The sequence below is a fragment of the Coloeus monedula genome (genome assembly GCF_965178545.1).
Source record: "Coloeus monedula genome assembly, chromosome: 2".
In the NCBI taxonomy this organism is placed as follows: domain Eukaryota; kingdom Metazoa; phylum Chordata; class Aves; order Passeriformes; family Corvidae; genus Coloeus; species Coloeus monedula.
In genome coordinates, this window is record NC_138782.1 from 62,383,673 (window position 1) to 62,400,745 (window position 17,073).

The window sequence follows — 17,073 nt, forward strand, 5'->3', positions numbered from 1 at the left end:
TTAGGAACAAAACTGCTGCGTGTAGGGAATAGAAACAAGAGGAGGTCTGAGAGAGGGAAATAAGCAACTTTGAGAAGAAAGCTGCTGCCTAGGGGAGTCTTGCAAAAATGTGGCAATTAGAAATTGGAACTTAAGAAGAAGGAACAGAAGATAGTGTGTAGGTGCATTATAGCAAAGCTTTGGTTGCTTCAGTCATGTTTTTTAGACTTCAGAAATTCAGATATTTAACCACTTCACTTTTTAAAACATTTGTTTTGTGCCATTTACAGAAGCTTTCTGGATGAACTCTCAGAACCCATGAACAACATTCTGTGTCTCTCCAGTAACTCTTAGCTCTCTGTGTTCTGACTCTGAGCTACAGCCTACAAAGTTCCACATAGCCTATGGCTTGCAGAGCTGTTGGGATAGATGAAGATTTCATTCCCTGATTTCTGATACAGGTCTTCAGGAGGCACCTTTATAGTTGTTGGCTGTTGCAATAGGCACCTCTGTCTCAATTCAGTCCTCTCCAGCTTCTTCATCTGGCACAAAACAGCTGCAGCAGAGGTTGGAACTTCACACCAAGACCTGCTCTTTTAAACATTTAATATCGTATGATCCCTTTCTTACACATGGATGTGTTCTGCTCACAGTGGTTTTGGAAAGAGTTTTGTCTTTTGTTCATCTATTGTATGCAGTTTCCTTGCTGCCCTCCCCTTCAGAAGGGTCTGTTTACCAGCAGTGAGATGTTTATCTGGAGTCCCAGTCCTGCAAGCTGCTCAGAGTAGATGGACCCCTATACTCAAAGCTCCAGCAAAAGCAGCAAGGATTAGGCAACATCATGGCTGCAATTAGTGTATACTAACTTTAAAGATTGGGAAAATATTTTCTATCTTGCAGCCATAGATAAAGATATCAGCTCTGCATTTCATCTAAAACTTCGTCCACCTGATTGATTGTGAGGACTTTGTCAAGCCAAATGAATTTGCACTATGTTTGGCTGTGACAAGCAATTTTACAAGTCCAGTGTAATGCTCAAATGCAAACAATCAGCAGAAACTGCAGATGCCACTTTTAGCAGAAAAAGTGTTTCCACACCGCTAAAGCAATATCAGTAAAATCTATGCTCTGAGCAGACTTGAAATTTTTGTTGCATTTATGTTGCCTGCAAAGACAGGGAGTGTAATAAACTAGTGTGTAGCAGCTGTAAATTCTCTGAGGATTTATCTAACCACAAATACATCGAAATGGGGAAATAGGTCTATATTAAACTGTGCAAGATGCTGCTGGAACTCAGCCACTTCTGCAACATCCTGTAATTAATTTATTATGACAGGTCTGGCAAACTGAAACACCCAATACGCTTGCAACAGACTGTTATGATATAGCTGTTTGAAAACTCCATAGTCACATAAAATGCAGGTATTAAAGGAAAAAGAAAAAAAAAAGGTAGCCCAGTATTACCATTATTTCTCTATTATGTAGAAATTTTTCACCAGACTTACATTCACCAGCATGCTGGAGTGCACGTGGCAGAGTCAGTACGTCTGCCTGCATTAGCTGGGAAGGAAATTGTTGCAGAATGTATTGGCTTAGGTCCTACTGTTCTGGGATCAGAAGGAGAGTTAATGAAGTTCTGTGGACATGTTCGACTGAGGAACCTCTTTTCACACATTTTCTGAGTCAGCGCAGGCCTCGCCATGTGTTTTGGTGATGAAGTTAGTAAGTGGAGCTAAGACGCTCGGTGCTGGTTTAACTTTCTTCTTGGTCAGTCCATACTTATTTTTCTGCCCGTGTTAAAGACACTTGGTTTTGTTAAATAATAGTGAGAGAGTTCCAATGAAATTGTCTGTGAGTTGCAAAGAGAATTAGTACAGCTTTCTCACAAATCAGTTTTTTAATATCTCTTGTTGCTCTAGTTCTTACAGAGGTGACTGGAACAGGTTGTCCTTGCATTCAGCTGCTTATCCTAAGTTCATTGCCTCAGCTAGCAGTTAAAACAAAGAAATACTGATTTCCATCTTTTTCTGGGGGCTATCTTCAGTGTTGAATATCCTGCTATTAATCTACAGTTAGACATAGCTAATTCAGCACTGCACAACTGTATAACTTGAAGAAAATCTTCTTTCTCCCCTCACAAATTTTTGGTAAGTAGATTAGGCTGGTTTGCTCCCTTGCTTGCCCTGTGTGCTTTAATGTGCACAAGTTAAGCCTTTGCATATCCATTGCTGCAGGTGAGTGCTTCGGAGTACATGCAAGTAGTTATCATCACCAAGTGTTACTCATTTTGCAGTGCTGGTTTTCTTATGGACAGTAATTATTCCCTTAGTTTCACCTCAATGTTTTTATTTTGCCATTGCATCAGCAGCCAGCTTTTTTTCAGTGTATGTCATCAGGATTTTGACACCTTTGTATAAACACTGTATAAAGCAACTTCATGCTATGCTCTGCATTCATTTTAGCGCTTGATGGGGATATACCATCATGGGTGTAATAGTGACATCAGCCTGAGGCTCATTAAAATAAATGCCATCCAAAGTCAAGCTCCAGCAGCCTGCATAAGCCTATAACAAGCTTATACAGGGGTGGTTAATCCCCATTGTGGTTTGGTATAATGTCATAATAAAAAAGTGACATCAGGGAAAGGGCAGAAGGGGCCATCAATGTGCTCTGCATTGTGGCCAAGGGCTCCTGACATCCCTTCTCCTTAAGCATCAGTGCGAGCAGAGCTAAACAAGTCTGGATTACAATGGAGGGTGACTGAAAATGGCTCTTCTGTTAACTGAGACAGAACTACAGAGCCATAAATATCCTGGGGTGGCTTTCCTTGGTGATGCATCACGGATGTGCACAGGCACACAGAAGGTGTGGAACAACATGTGGCTCTGCACTGGCTTGCTTCCCAATGAAGGGTACAGCTTCACTGGACCTTGCAGGCCCTATTCTCCCAAGGAAACATCAGGACTCCCAGTTTAGACCCCAAAACTCCTACTTTGTTGCCTGTATCCAAAGGTTTGGATGAGAAGGTGGTGGGCTGCCCTTAGAGTCAGCAGGCAGCAGGGCGTCCTCACTCCGCAGAGCAGAGGCACCCAGGGCACCCTCCTCATGGGTTGGTACTGAGCAGGACCAGGGCTCAGGCTTCCTGCTCCCCAGGGATGAATGCCAGTCACTGAGCCAGCACTGGGAAGGAGGGTGGAAGCTCTAGACAGTGATTTTGCCTCACACTCGGTTGAAGTGGTAGTTACAGTTGTTTTTCCTTGCTATTCTTTCAGTCAGGGTTAGATTTTCTCTGAAAGAAGAAAAAGCCCTCAATGGCAGCTTTTTGAATTCAGTGTCTCTGGCATTTTGCCCTTTTTACTCTTTGTCAACACAATAATATGGGTTTTCAAGTCATGTTTGGGAACCTGGGCACCTGGCTCTTGCTGAGACTTGCTTGAGGCAGTGTTTTTGACATCAGGTTTGTGGGACAAGAGTTACAGACTTGGCTGCCTCCCATTAGATCCCTGCATAGCCTGAATTCACAGGGAAAAAAATTGTCTGATAATTCTCAGGTTCTGATTGTTGGTCAAGTTCTGTGTTGGAGGACAGAGACCTGTGCAGACATGGTCTAAGATACAATTTCCTGATGGTTTATGCTATCATCTAGCAACAGCTTGATTCAGTTTGCTTCATCAGGAGAGTTAATATTTTTAACACTGCTTAGGACTGACTGTTTTTTCACGCCAGTGAAACAGAAGGCAATACAGAACAAGTAATGCTGAAAGCCATTACCAGCACCACTATCAACAAAGATTTCTCCTGAGCCATGAAAACCTAGGAGAAGAAAGCTGTAAGACTCAAATATCTTCCAGCTTGAATGTACATACAAGGCCTGCCACCTTGTACATACAAGGCCTTGCCACCTAATATTTAGCTCGGGTTGCTTGTCCTAAAGACACATTTTATAAGCAGAGGAAAGAGTGACTAGTTCAGCACATGGGGGTGACACTGGTCAAACACTGTCAAGGTTTGGTCTTTTTGTAGGCTGAGGTTGCTTCATTGAGTCATTTGAACTCCACCAGTTTCCCACGCTAAGATCAGTGCTGTAACATCTGTGAATGTTTTGTGTTATCTTTCTTTTTTTTAATATATATAGTTTTGTTCCTTTTTTGTTTTGAATGTGTGGTAAAACATATTGGAAATATATTGTATAATTGAAGAAATCTATTCCTAATTTGTTTGAACTGTTGGTATATTTTTCCAGAGTGCTGCTGTATTTTCCTAGAGCTAGAATTAGCTAAAGTTAGATATTTGCTTTCTTAGGACCCAGCAATGGACCAGCACAGCTTCCAAATTGAAGATGCATGTGTTTGTGCCTGCAACTGTAGCTGAATGCTGGTTAACCTCACTTGCAGAATTCTGGTGTGAACTGGAGTTTCTTGTCACAAATACGTCTCATAGGGTCAGATTGAATCCTGTAAATTGAGTAAGAACTCAGTCAGAAAGAGGAAAAGAGAATTTTCTGCCATTTGAACCTGTGCAATACCAGCAGAAAAGTGCTTGAGCAGGGCACACAGTCTGTCTGCACAATGCAGCAGTGTGGAAAACAGGCCTGGCTCTACGTGGATTTGTAAGCAGTGGCACATGTCACACAGGATTAAGGACTCCTGGAAGGACACGCAATTTGTGGTGCTGCTCCCATTCTCCCTCCCAGCCACCCTCAGTTCCCTGCTGGCCTCCTGCCTCCTGTGTAAAACTGCAGCTGAAATGGAGAAATGGGATGGGTGGCAGCATGCCAGCTGCCTGGGCATCAGGCGCTGCTTATCTCTCTGACGGACACCCTGCCGTCCATCCCCGGGGGTGATTCACTTCTCCAGGCACTCGTGCCTCCTGTAACTCAAAGAACTTACTCACTCCTGGACAAATCTGTGCAAATATTGATGTAGCTGCCTTGTTTTACATCGGCCCTTTTGAAGGTGGGCTATTTTTTGTTGGCAGGTTGGCGGCCGATTTGGCACTGCCATTCCAACTTTTTTGACTAGAAAGGTGTGAGTAGAAGTAGTCTTTGCTTCTTCTGTCCTAAGTTGCTGAAGTATCTGCTCTAGGAAGAAAAGCATTTGGAAATGCTTTGGAAAGTTAAATTCAAAGTTGTGATCTGGGCTCTTAGTGCTGTTGAAAACCAAGAAAACACTTTGTCAGAAGATGTTGAAATGATTATTTGTTTCCACTTTGCTGGGTTTAATTTACAGCTGTTTTTGTGACTTTCAACGGAAATCAGATTAATTAACTTTAATATGAAACTGTTGTCTAAATACTCAATGACCTAATTCATTAGCTGTATTTTATCAGTATTTACTAAAAAATACCAGGAGTGATTTTGCAAATATTGAAAAGCATAGAATTACATTGTCACAGGAAATACTGAAACTGTTGACAGTTTTTCACAAAGAACTTCTGTGCTTATTTAAAGACCATTTTTAGGGAAAAATCAAAAGATGAAAAATATTGATGTTGGCTATTCGAGTGAATTCACTTATTTGGCAGTAAAACAGGTCTAAGTCAATAAGAGTACATAAGAAGTGTCATGACTTTTCATTTCAGTAAGATTTTTGATACTGTCTTATATGATATTTTTTATAACCAGAGGGGGGGGGGAAAATACAGTCTAGATGAAACTATCACGAGGAGTTGATGCATAACTAATTGAAAAAGAAAAGCTGCATTCAAAAAAGAGTTATCCAAGTTTAGTTATCATACCAGGGAGATATTGCAAGTGAGGTCCCTGAGGTCAGTTTTCTGTCACTTCTATTCACTATTTCCATTAATGAGCTGGACGATGTAGGAGTATTTATAAAATGTGTGCGTGACACCAGGAGTTTGCAGGCTGTTCGTAGGACGTGATCAGAATTAAAAATTACGTTGGAAAATGGAAGTAATGGTGCAAAACCGTAAAATAGGAGCCAATAAGATTTGTGCTAGAGGAAGAAGGAACCAAAGACAAAAATATAAAGTGGCTTTTCAGTTTTATTGCAGAAAAATGTGAGAGGTGACAGGTTGAAAGGCAAACTAAGTGAATCATCAACACACTATGACTGTTTGATAAAAAGGGTCATCTGAATGATATTAGCAGAGGTGAAGTGTGCAAGATCAGAAGATTATTACTTCTTCCCAAATTATGCTGGTGAAGCTTCAGCAGGAATACTTTGCTTTAGTTTTAGGCGCTGCATACTGGAGCTGGCAGACAAGCTGAATATGGTTCGGGGAACAGCAGTAGGCATGACAAGAGATTTAGGAACCTACGAAAAGTGTGCAAGGGATTGGAATTGTTAGTGTAGAAAAGATAAGGATTGGGAGACACAATAGGGATGCTCAAAAATGCATAGGTTTTTACAGAAAACAAGAAGTTAGGCAGCTCTGTTTGGTATGCCCATGTGATTTCATTACAAAGATTGTCTATTTTTTTTCTCTCTCTCTCTCATGGAAAAGCTTAGTTTTATCTCACAAGCAGTGTGATGGAACAAAATATAAGTTCTTCTGGATCTATTTAAATTAGATGATCATATATTTCCTTTCTTTCTCTTTGTTATGTGTACTATTATTAGTTGCCTTTTTCTTCCTCCAAAATAGCATCTGTAAGACTCACTTAGATCAGTGTTGGTGCATAACAACCATTCTTTGAGAAGAAAATTGCAGTGAAGATGTTTTATTCATTATCTCCTCTGTCATAAATCTCTAACTGGAGCAAAAATCCTGACCCTGAATCTTTCTCCAGAACTCATGAGCCCATGGCTATTCAGTTTTAACTGTGCTGCTCCAGTGATTTATGGCATGACCTCAGGTAAATTGAACCTCCACCTCAATTTCCCTGTCTTTAGCTGAAGATACTAATATTTCTCTTGTGGACAGCCTGAGAGTTAATCTATGCAAGACTGCCTTGACAATGTCCAGTCCTCAAGCAGAATCTTAAAAGTTTAGCTGTCACCTACCTGTGACTCAGTAGTTGAAAGATAGTCTGTATTTATGGTGGGACTAAGTTTTGAGGGTTTGGGGATTTTTAAAGTACTTCTGTAAAATCATGTTTTTCAGTCATATGGCTTGGAAAGGCAACTTTGATTATTTTATTTTTGGGGCTGGCACTATCAGGCATGAGAGGAAAAAGCTCTGGAAAAGGCCTTTGTTTCTAAAGGTGGATTACTCAGCTGTAGTTGGACACTGTAACTTATTACAATACACTCTGCTGGCAGTTTTAATAGTAGGGCAAGCCCCACTGGAGCTCCAAAAATCTGGGATGGGAGCCTGGCCAGAAAAACTGAAAGCCTTGAAGTATGTTCCATGGCAAGGAAAGAGAGGTTGCTTTTCCCCTCAGGTTTCTTGCATTCAAAAGTGATAATTACCACCAAAACAGAGAGAGAAGATAAATGCTGGATAAGCTGGCAAGGAAAGGACCCAAGTTTCTGTCCGCTACAAACAGGAATGCCTGCCCAGCACATAGGATGGTGTCTTGATTTGATAGCAAAACAGAAATGTGTTAAAAAGTAGTTGAGGAGACCCTGCTTATTTTACAGAACATGAGATAATAGTGCCATATCAATAGATAGGAGGGTCATGCTGCAAATCCAGTATTTATCTCAATTGTAAGCACTCTTTCATTAAGGAGTGGAAGTGTCTTTACTTTGAAACAGGATTAATAAAGGCTGTGACCACTTAAGCTTTTGAAAAATACGCAGACTTACGTGATGATAGTAGGTAGAGGGCAGTATTCCTGGGGGGTCCTGGCCTATGCACCTTCATTTCATTAATTCATTGAGCCATCTGTTTAAACTAAAATAAATACTGTGGTACAGCTGGAAATGTCTCACTGTTGAAGAACTTGGCCTTTTCCCTGTCCATTTCTCTTCTTTTGTGATCTCAGCCAGTGAATGGTTTGTAATGTTCTCACGTTTTTTCTTCGTGGTCAACCCTTTCTCCACAACTCAGAATTAACAAGATTTCTGTTCAGGAAACTAGGTACTTGGTAAATGCAACCATTTGGTGGAAAGGAGGGAAATACTAGTCATGAAATTAACTACACCACATTTTGGTTGCGTTATTTTCCCTATCCTTTCCCATTCCTACAAACCCTCTGAAAGCACTGAATCTACTCGATATATTAGTGTGAGAAATCACTTTTTGCTTGCAGTGTTTTTTTTAGTTTCATGCTACACAGAGTATGTGTGGATTTTATGGCACATGCATTGAATAATCCCACCAGCCTTTCAAGCAATTTGGGTTTTGGTGTCAAATGACGGAAGCTGGACATTTTTTCTAAAGGGGTTGCTGATGCACAGCTGAGTGCACACAATCAGTGCATTTAATTGTCCACAGCGTGCTGCACGCTTGGCCCTGACAAGGCTCCAAAGTGCAGGAGCAGCTTTAGGGGCAACTTTCATCTCACACCCCTTACCCAGACTGAGCCCCTGTCAACTTCAAAACGTGCAAGTTCTGCAAATGGAGATGTTTATGAGCTTCACTGCTGGGCAAGTCTTGCTGGAGTCCTTGGGAGGTGCTGGGTTTCCCTGCTCTGGAATACCCTGACAAGGACTCCAATTTACCTTTTCCTGAGTTCGGGCAGCTGGACTTCAAAGGGTCAAAACCAGAAGGAGCCCCAGAAGGCTGAGCCTGAGCAGCACTGGCCCCTTGCCCAGCTCAGTGCATGCACAGCCCTTCCAGGGTGCTCCCTTGTCCTGCCTTGGCCACAGAGTTAAAGTGCAACTTCAGAGCCTGGCTTCTCAGCCAGTGGTGCCTTGTGTAGGTCATGCTGGCAGCACCTATTGTTCTGGAGCATTTGAAGGGCATCCAAGTTTTGGCATCATTAGATTATTGCCATGGTGCTCAGGCTGCAGATCCTGTACAATAAAAGGGGTTTTACTTTATGTTCAATCACTATTAGCTGGTATCTGCAGCTTTCATCTAGTCTCCATTAATGAAAGAACAAATAATTCCAGGGACTAAATAGATGTTTGAGCATTCAAATACATGCAAAGTGATATGATTTATAAATGGGAGGAAGTTGCTTTGCAAGCCTAGAATTCCATTTGCTGTGGAATTTCAATTTAACAGTGTGAATCCAGTTAAATCCTGAAATACTACACTTAAGAGAGCAGGTTTTGTCATACTTCAGCTCCCTTTCAGCTGAAGGCTCTTAATGGCTGATACTTCTAAATCCCATTCCATTTCATTAGACGGTAATTATCTGTTAATACTAACGTGGCTGCAAAGAGGAAAACATCGTGCTATTCTCCATTATTTTGCTGATTAAAAAAGGAGGAATAGGCTTGAACTGCAGTGAGGGAGATTCAGGTAAGACTTTGAGAAAACATTGTGTGAGGAACAGAGGTCTGAAGAAACTGGGCATCACCACCACCAAGCAGTGTTTTCTATTTTTATAGCCAAGAGAATATCCAAGACTTGCTGTTGAAATCTCCTGGGAAGGGAAATGTTTTCCCTTTCACTGAGGCTGCACGTGGCATTCTTCAAAGCAAGGGATATAGAAGGCACAAGTGGCACAGCCAGGCAAGTTTTACTGCAGCATAGCCAGTGATTGCCAAAGGATTGCATCACGGCCCGGCTTTCCAGCAGTTCCAGCCCCGTGGCAGACTTGTAGCTCTTGGGTCTGGAGGCATCGCTTTCCCTGGCGCTGCTCCTGAGGGTCAGAGTGGGCGGTTTCACTGAGGGCCGGGAATGTGACTGCAGCTCAAGAATCCCCAACTTCGGTGAGGTGTTTTGAACTGGCCTCTTTGAGGTGAATCAGGGAGGGCTCAGCAGCTTGGTCAGCCAAGCATTTGTCCCCCATTTTCCCCTCTTTCCTCCCAGACCTGTGCATCATTCTCTGCTTACCAAAACTGCCTTATTTACAGCTACAGAGGCTTTGGCAGAGGTAAGTCTGGGTTTTGTCACAGCTGGAGAGCAGCTGCAGAGCATCCTTACGATCTCTCCACACTGAAAGCTGAGGCACCAAAGACTGAAGGTAAAAACAAGCCCAGATGTTGCCTGCCTGTTTGACTTTTCTGTCCTGCCATCACTCAGCTTTTGGTGGTGGGTAGGATGCTGTCAGAGTTTGTGACAAATCAGAGGGGCAGTTAGTTCTAATTCAAGTTGCTATGGAAAAACTAATGTTGGAGGGAAAAGTAACCTGGACCAAATATACTTTCTGTGAGGCAAGAAACTGCACTGCAAGTTAGGTTACACATGCACTCAGTGTGTTATTAGAGAAGGGAAAAAAAGCCCAGTGCATTTTGAGAGGGGCCTTTTGAGGTATCAGGTGATGGCAGAAAGAAAAAAGGACCTTCCCCTCTCTGCAGCTACCGTGGTGAGCCTGGTCCTGGAGGGCTGGAGGGACCCTTCACCGATGTGTGGATTCCACTGAGGCTGTCAGAGAACTAAATGCACCCTTGTTAATGACAGCCACTTAGCTAGAGAGTGAAAAGGAGGCAAATGTGTATAATACACCAATGGACATTTTCTTTTTAATGGAAGGAGGTATAAATAGAAGGAATGAGATGAAAATGAGAAGCAAAACTTAGGCTACATGTAAATGGAAAAATCTTAACATTGGGATTACGGGATCATCTCCTCAGGGTAGTAGTGGAAGCCTGTAGTTTAGGACTCGAACAACCAGACAGAGAAGGAGCACGAGGCACCACATTGCAAGGAGCAGTCCTGCGTTTTGCACTTGGATTTCCTCATAAGGCTCCTTTACCACCACTCTCCTTGAGGATCTGAAGGAATGTTTAATGTCGATGGCTCAGCCAAACTGCAGCTTTGGGAATTCTTATCTATCCTCAAAGTCTTATCTTTTATTTCAGTTGTTTAGATTTGCTGACTTCCTGTCTACAGTGCTTATCCGAGTTTATTGTTCAGTTTTACTATTCCTTGCTTAACAATTGCTTCTTTACTCTTGACGGTGCTTCTTGAGTGATTTCTCTGTTTATCTTTACCACCTTGTTCAGGTGTTGGAAGTAACATGCTAAGCTTGGAGCTGTCTCAGCAATCCAAAGATGCAGATTTTCCCCATAGATTTGCTGGGTTTTTTTACTTGCATAGCAACCTTTTTATTTGTAGCACAGTTCTGAACTAGACATGATTCTTGCATTTCTCTACTCATGTAATTTTATTCTTGTTCAGATAGCTTTCAGGGGGTTTTTTTGATTGGTTGTTTTTTGCTCTGATCCTTTCTAGGCAAAAAAGGGTTAATTAGCCTCAGTAAAACATTGACAGTCACCGGGGACTGCTGCAACTGAGATGAAAAACAAGACTGCACCTGTATGCTGGCAATTTCAGATAGATTCTGGTCAACTATTTTTCTCTCCTGCTTTGTTCTGCCAGCTGCCTCAGTGCTTTGGATGCAGGTGGAAGGATGGACTTTGCTATCTATAAAAAAATTAAATTGTGAAGACCAACTTCCGTCTCACCTCCCCAGGGATCAAAGTGATTGCCACGGAACATGGCAAAGCAGGAAACAGGCTGCACATGGTCTCCACGTGAAAGAAATAGTCTGAGATAGATTTTTCCCCTTTTGCCTCCCTCCTTTCTTTCTTTCCCTTTATTTTTTTGGAAGAGACAGTGAAAGCATGGAAGGAATCCCAAAGTGATTGACCATGACTGAAGGGACAAGCCACCACTGTATAGTACACACTCTGCAATATCACTACAGCAGTTCCTCGATAGAGGAGCTGTTGCAGCTCCTCCAACAATCCAAAGAAAGGCAAAAGATTGCTTGGGAGCTCTGGCTGTATGTCTTGATGTGTGCTTATGAAAGCAGTTCTCACAGAGGCCCTGTAGATTTATGTCATAATATGCCCGTGTATGATGAAAATGAGTAGTCCCTCCTGCCTGTGAAGGTGCCTTCGCTGCCTGTTGCAAGCAGCAGAAAACACGTGGACTCTCTGAAGGTGTGAGTTGGATTCTAACAATAACATTTCACTATTAAATAAATCTCCCAGCAGCAAATACTGCTGACACAATAGGAACTTTCTGGTGTTGTGCTACGCTGTCTCTACAGTCAGGCTTTCCTTGGCGTTTTTGACTGGTGCTGTGATAGAAATGAACAACAGGTAAATAGCAGTAGTAAGATCTGAGATATTTAAATGTCAGCAGAACATAAGACTTGCAGGATAGCAGTCCCCATGAAAGGGCTTTCAGCAGGGAGAAAACCCCAAAATATCCATTGGAAGAGTTAAAGAGTTATGCACTGTTGGCATGGGTTTCGAAAATACTGTCAAAAGGAAAAGACATCTGATATTTTCCCCCTTTTTTCAGTCATATGAACAGATGCTTAACTTAGGTTGTTTTCTCGGGTTGTTGTTTTACATCACTGCTCTACAAGCCCACGCCTTCAAAGTGCTGTGAAAAAAAAATGAAGAGGAAAAAATACAGAAGTTGCTAAATGGAGATCAGTGAGTTACAGCAGCTGAAATTAACCCACATGCATATTGCAATGAAGTGTGTGGGGACTTTGGAGGAGGTAGCTGGGTTGGGTTTGTGTAATTTTATTTTGAGCTGCCTATGACCTTCTAATGCTAATGTGTCTTTAAACAGTGTATATTTATATGTATAACATATAAATACAAAATAACACTTGGTATTAAGAAAGATTAACCAAATCTTACATGTCAGGGCATGCAGTACCCCAAAAAGAATGTCTTTGCCTCCTCTCCACCACTGCAGAAAATACTCACCTGATTTGCAGATAGTTTTTGCCTGTCCCTACAGCACCAGGTACCACCACCTGCGGTGTGTGTGAGGCAAAACAGGATAATAGCTGGATTTAATATTATGGATCTTACCTGCTTTAGTATATACACAGTGTGCTCCTGTGCCTCTGTGCTGTTTGGGCTTTCCGTCAAGGCCACCCTTCGCTTTGTGTAGGAAGTCTTGCCAGTACTCGTTTTGCACCACCACTTTCAGATGCAGTCATGGGACAACACTTTGTCCCACGTGTGTCATGCAATTAGTGAATGCTCCTGTACCTGTGATTGCCCAAGGGTGCAAGTGAGGTTGTGCTTTCTGCTGCAGAGAAAATCAAAGTCTGTAATATCTTTGCATTAGTTCAACCATTGATCTAAGAAGCTGTATCAGGTAGTCTAATAAAAATTTTGCTCTCCTTGTAAACCTTGTCTGACTCTGTAGTAAATGAGTTACTTTTCCTGATAGCTGATGAGAATTTGCTTGGTGCTTGAATGGGCTTCTGAACTTTCTATCCACATTCTTCAGTTTTATCTTATGTTTGGCAGAATATTGGCATCATTAAGATAAATGATTCACTATTTCTCTTTGGTAGGGGGAGTTACATAAAGCAGTTACGATCCTATTCATAGGATGCCTTGTTTTACATCTAGATACATCAGTAATAGTTAATTTTGTCTTTAAAAGGATGAATTTAAGGTTATGTTTAGAGTCTGCATTTTTTACCAGAGGTGCTCTTTGTAAATAGGCATTTTTATGCTGTTGTGAGCTCATATTTGACATAATTTTCAAGTTATTTCAAGTTGTTCTCCAATGCAGACACGTGTTCGGTGTAAGTGCTGTAGTCTGTGTAAAATGGTGGAGGTGAAACCCGAAATGCTCTAATCTGTCAGCAAATAGTGGTAGCAGGAAAGTGAATACTCATGGCTTGAACAAATGGGCAAGTTTTTACCTCAAATGGACTGAGCCTGAAGGCAAGTGTGATTTCCTGAAGAGAACTCCCTTTTTAGATGCACAAGCTTTGGATGGACACAGTTAGTGGAGAAAGCCAGAGCTGGATGCTATGTTGTTTTGCTGTTGGCCTTTCCCTTGGCAAAGCTTTGGGTATAGCCCATGCTGACTGGGTGGGGCTGTACATGGGGATGGGCTGGGAATGGCGCCTAATGGCGTGTGTTCCGTAGTGTGAACGCAGAAATGTTCTTGGCAGGCAGGTGGTACTGGACATGTCTGATGATGAGGTGGGGTTTGATACTCCACCTACTGAGCATATTAATGGATTCCCTAATTCAGCCCTTTGTGCTTTACACATTTTAGTGTCTCCTGTGAAATATTAAGATTTTTTTCTAGGCAGAAATCCCAGAGCTATCCTTGCCGCACTGAAAAATGAAAACGGACCGTTCAGTCTTGGATCCCTGCAGAAACTTACACAAGACTTTTCGTGTACTGAAATACCTAGTTACCATACTGCAACAAAACTGTGCTCAACAGTAATAACCAAATCCATGGGAATGAATGAATGCCACAATGCTGATTTTCAAAAGTAGAAATTACATAATGAATCTTGACATTGACTTAACCTAAAGGGACTGCCATAGCTCTTTGAATCCTAAAATAAGATTAAATGAAGGTGTCATATCACTTTCCCTGCCAAAGGTTTGTTTTGGCCGTCAGAAGACAGTAGTGCGCAACCACTACATTTTTTTCCTTTAACAGTACTCACCTCTTGAGACTTTCCTTCATGTGGGAAAGGTATGTGTGTCTAAGTGATATGAAGCTGCATTTTCTTTCAGTCCCAAAGTACAGAGGTTTCTGAAGTACTGAAACAGTAGAGAAGTGCTGAAACAGCATAGGTGTTTCTGAAGAGGTTTCAGAGATCTCATCCCTATCTTTGCTCTAGCTGCAGTTCTCTTGTAGTGCTATTGAACTGTTCCAATAGCCTTAATATGATCAGATATGACTATGAGGAATAAATGCTGATCTGTATAATGAGCTAAGTGTCTAAAATATAAATAAGTGTGGTTAGTGAAGCTTTGCCTATATTAATATGCTTGTTCACTTTACCTGTGCTTAACGCAGTAGGGCATTCTGCATATCTGTTCAGTAAAGGCATTTGCATCTTTTCAATTACTTTGCTTAAATGTAAACTATTGGTGTCAAATGTTGCCCATCTTTTGAATAATCAAAAGGTAAAAGTTATCATTTAAAGTATAAATTAAAAGATCATTAAGGCTTGGGAGTGCAGTACTTCAAAGTTAGGGGAGTCAGAACTGAGGTTTGACATGCAATTAATTCACCCTCCCCTCACTCCCCACTTTTCTGTATATTCATTACAACACTAATCTTAATTATACAGTCACATTTATGTGTGTGCACCCATTCATACACACATTTACATCTGGCTCCTAGCCAGTAATTCCCATTGCTTCCAACTTGCCTTTACACCCACCTTGCTCTGTGTCCCTCTGCATTGGTGTGGGGTAACCTCATCCTTGCCATGCAACAGGCTTAGTGCAGAGCAGCAGGAGGCCCCTGAGAGACCAAGGCAGCTCAGCTGAGCCCCTGTGACATTGCACCGGCCCCTACAGTACAGAGCAGGGTAGTAGGTGACCAAGTGCAGCCCCTTACCCTCAGAGGGGTGGTGTGTCCTGCCCAGGAGGGGAACTGCCAAACTGTGGTGAGCCCCTGCTGCTGCTGTGCTGAATGAAATGCTCAGAGGCCATGATTTGGTCAAGTTTATATGAATCCTCATAGGAATAAGAGTCACAAATTACACTCCTGCCTAAAATTTTGAAACCCTGATCCACAGTGTACAGCCAGGAGAGTTTCTTAATTGAAGCTAATATAAAAATACTTAAACTGGTTATTATGGTTTGAGACAAAATGACGGTGGGGAATCTAAATGGGTTTTTAATCACAGTATATGCAATGCAAAACAAAAAGTCAGTTAAAGTTCACAGACTCATGCTATGCTAACTAGGCCTACCAGGGCAAGGAAAAATGAGTTTTCCTCAACCTCATTCTCAGAAAGGGCTGAACCGTTTTTGCTACAACTTTTTTTTTTTCTTCGATATTTCTCTTTATTTGTTTTCCATTCTAGAGTGTGTGCTCTAGTCATTCTCCTACCTGTGGTTAGTGTTACTCAAAGAAGACACACTGTAACTGAAACTCTGAGTTCCCTCCAGCTAGTCCAGTACCACCTCAGTTGTCTGAGAATCCTGAAAATAGCTAAAAATAAACATGTTTTTCAAAGTGGACAAGGCTGCCTTTCTAAAATCAGAACAAAAAAATCTTAGCTAAGAGGAGTCTGGGTTTTCATCAGAACCATGCACATGACCAGCTACACTGAAATGTAGTGATAAGGTATGTAAATATTTTTCTACTGAAGAACATTCACCAGGTACATTTTTGGCTGAATATCAGCAATTTTGTGGTGGGGGATGATTGTGCAAGGCATATGAAGATGCAAATTGTTCCGTCTTCCCTGTGTGTAGAAGAAACATGTGACTGAATTGTCATGTCTGGAGTAAGAGTTCTGATTTTTTTTCAAATCTTTAAGTAGTAACTTGCTCGAGCCTAAAATAATCAGGACTCAGACTATTCATATTTTGTAATATTTTTAGCAGCCAATAAGTAATCAGTATGTCTTTTTTTACACTTTTCAACCTTGATGAACAATTCTGAAAAATAAAGCTGTGTCATAGACTACATGAGTCCCAATGAAAACACAGCAGTTGTGCAGCCCTGAAAGCTGTGGATTCCCTGGTACGCAAACCATGGTGGGAGGCCAGACATTCACAGGATGTCCTGGAGCCTACAATTTTTTCAGTCAGACTTTCTAAGTCCTCCTGAAGAAGATGGCTTCGACACAAGTTGACCAAGCATGTTGTCCAATCAGCATGGACAGCTGTGGCTTTAAACAATGACAGCCATTGTTAGGTCAATTTTAAAGTAGGTCCTTAAAGTTAATGTGATTATGCAAATGTTGCCCTAACTACCATGGCTGTCTTATATCCTTCACAAATGAGTGCATTGTCACTTTTCATTATGTGCATACAGCCCTGGTGGTTTGGTGGTATCATTGTATCTCTTGGAAACGGACCATGTAAAGGCCATTCACTGTTGGCACTGCATTGTGCTTTTCCCCAAGCAGACCAACCTTGACCCACAAATGAGGGTAGTAGAGATTTTCAGGCTGAAACCTGTGTGTGTTATTCACATGATTACTCCCATTGACTTGGCTGGAAACTCTTTCAGCAGGCATGGAAGAATTAGGTTAAAATAAGGTTTTGAAATTAAGTCCAGTCCACTCTAAACCATGATGTATCTGAACTAACCTCTGACAACCTTCTAAGATAAAAGGTTTTCTGTTAAATCACTTGCAGCATAAATTGA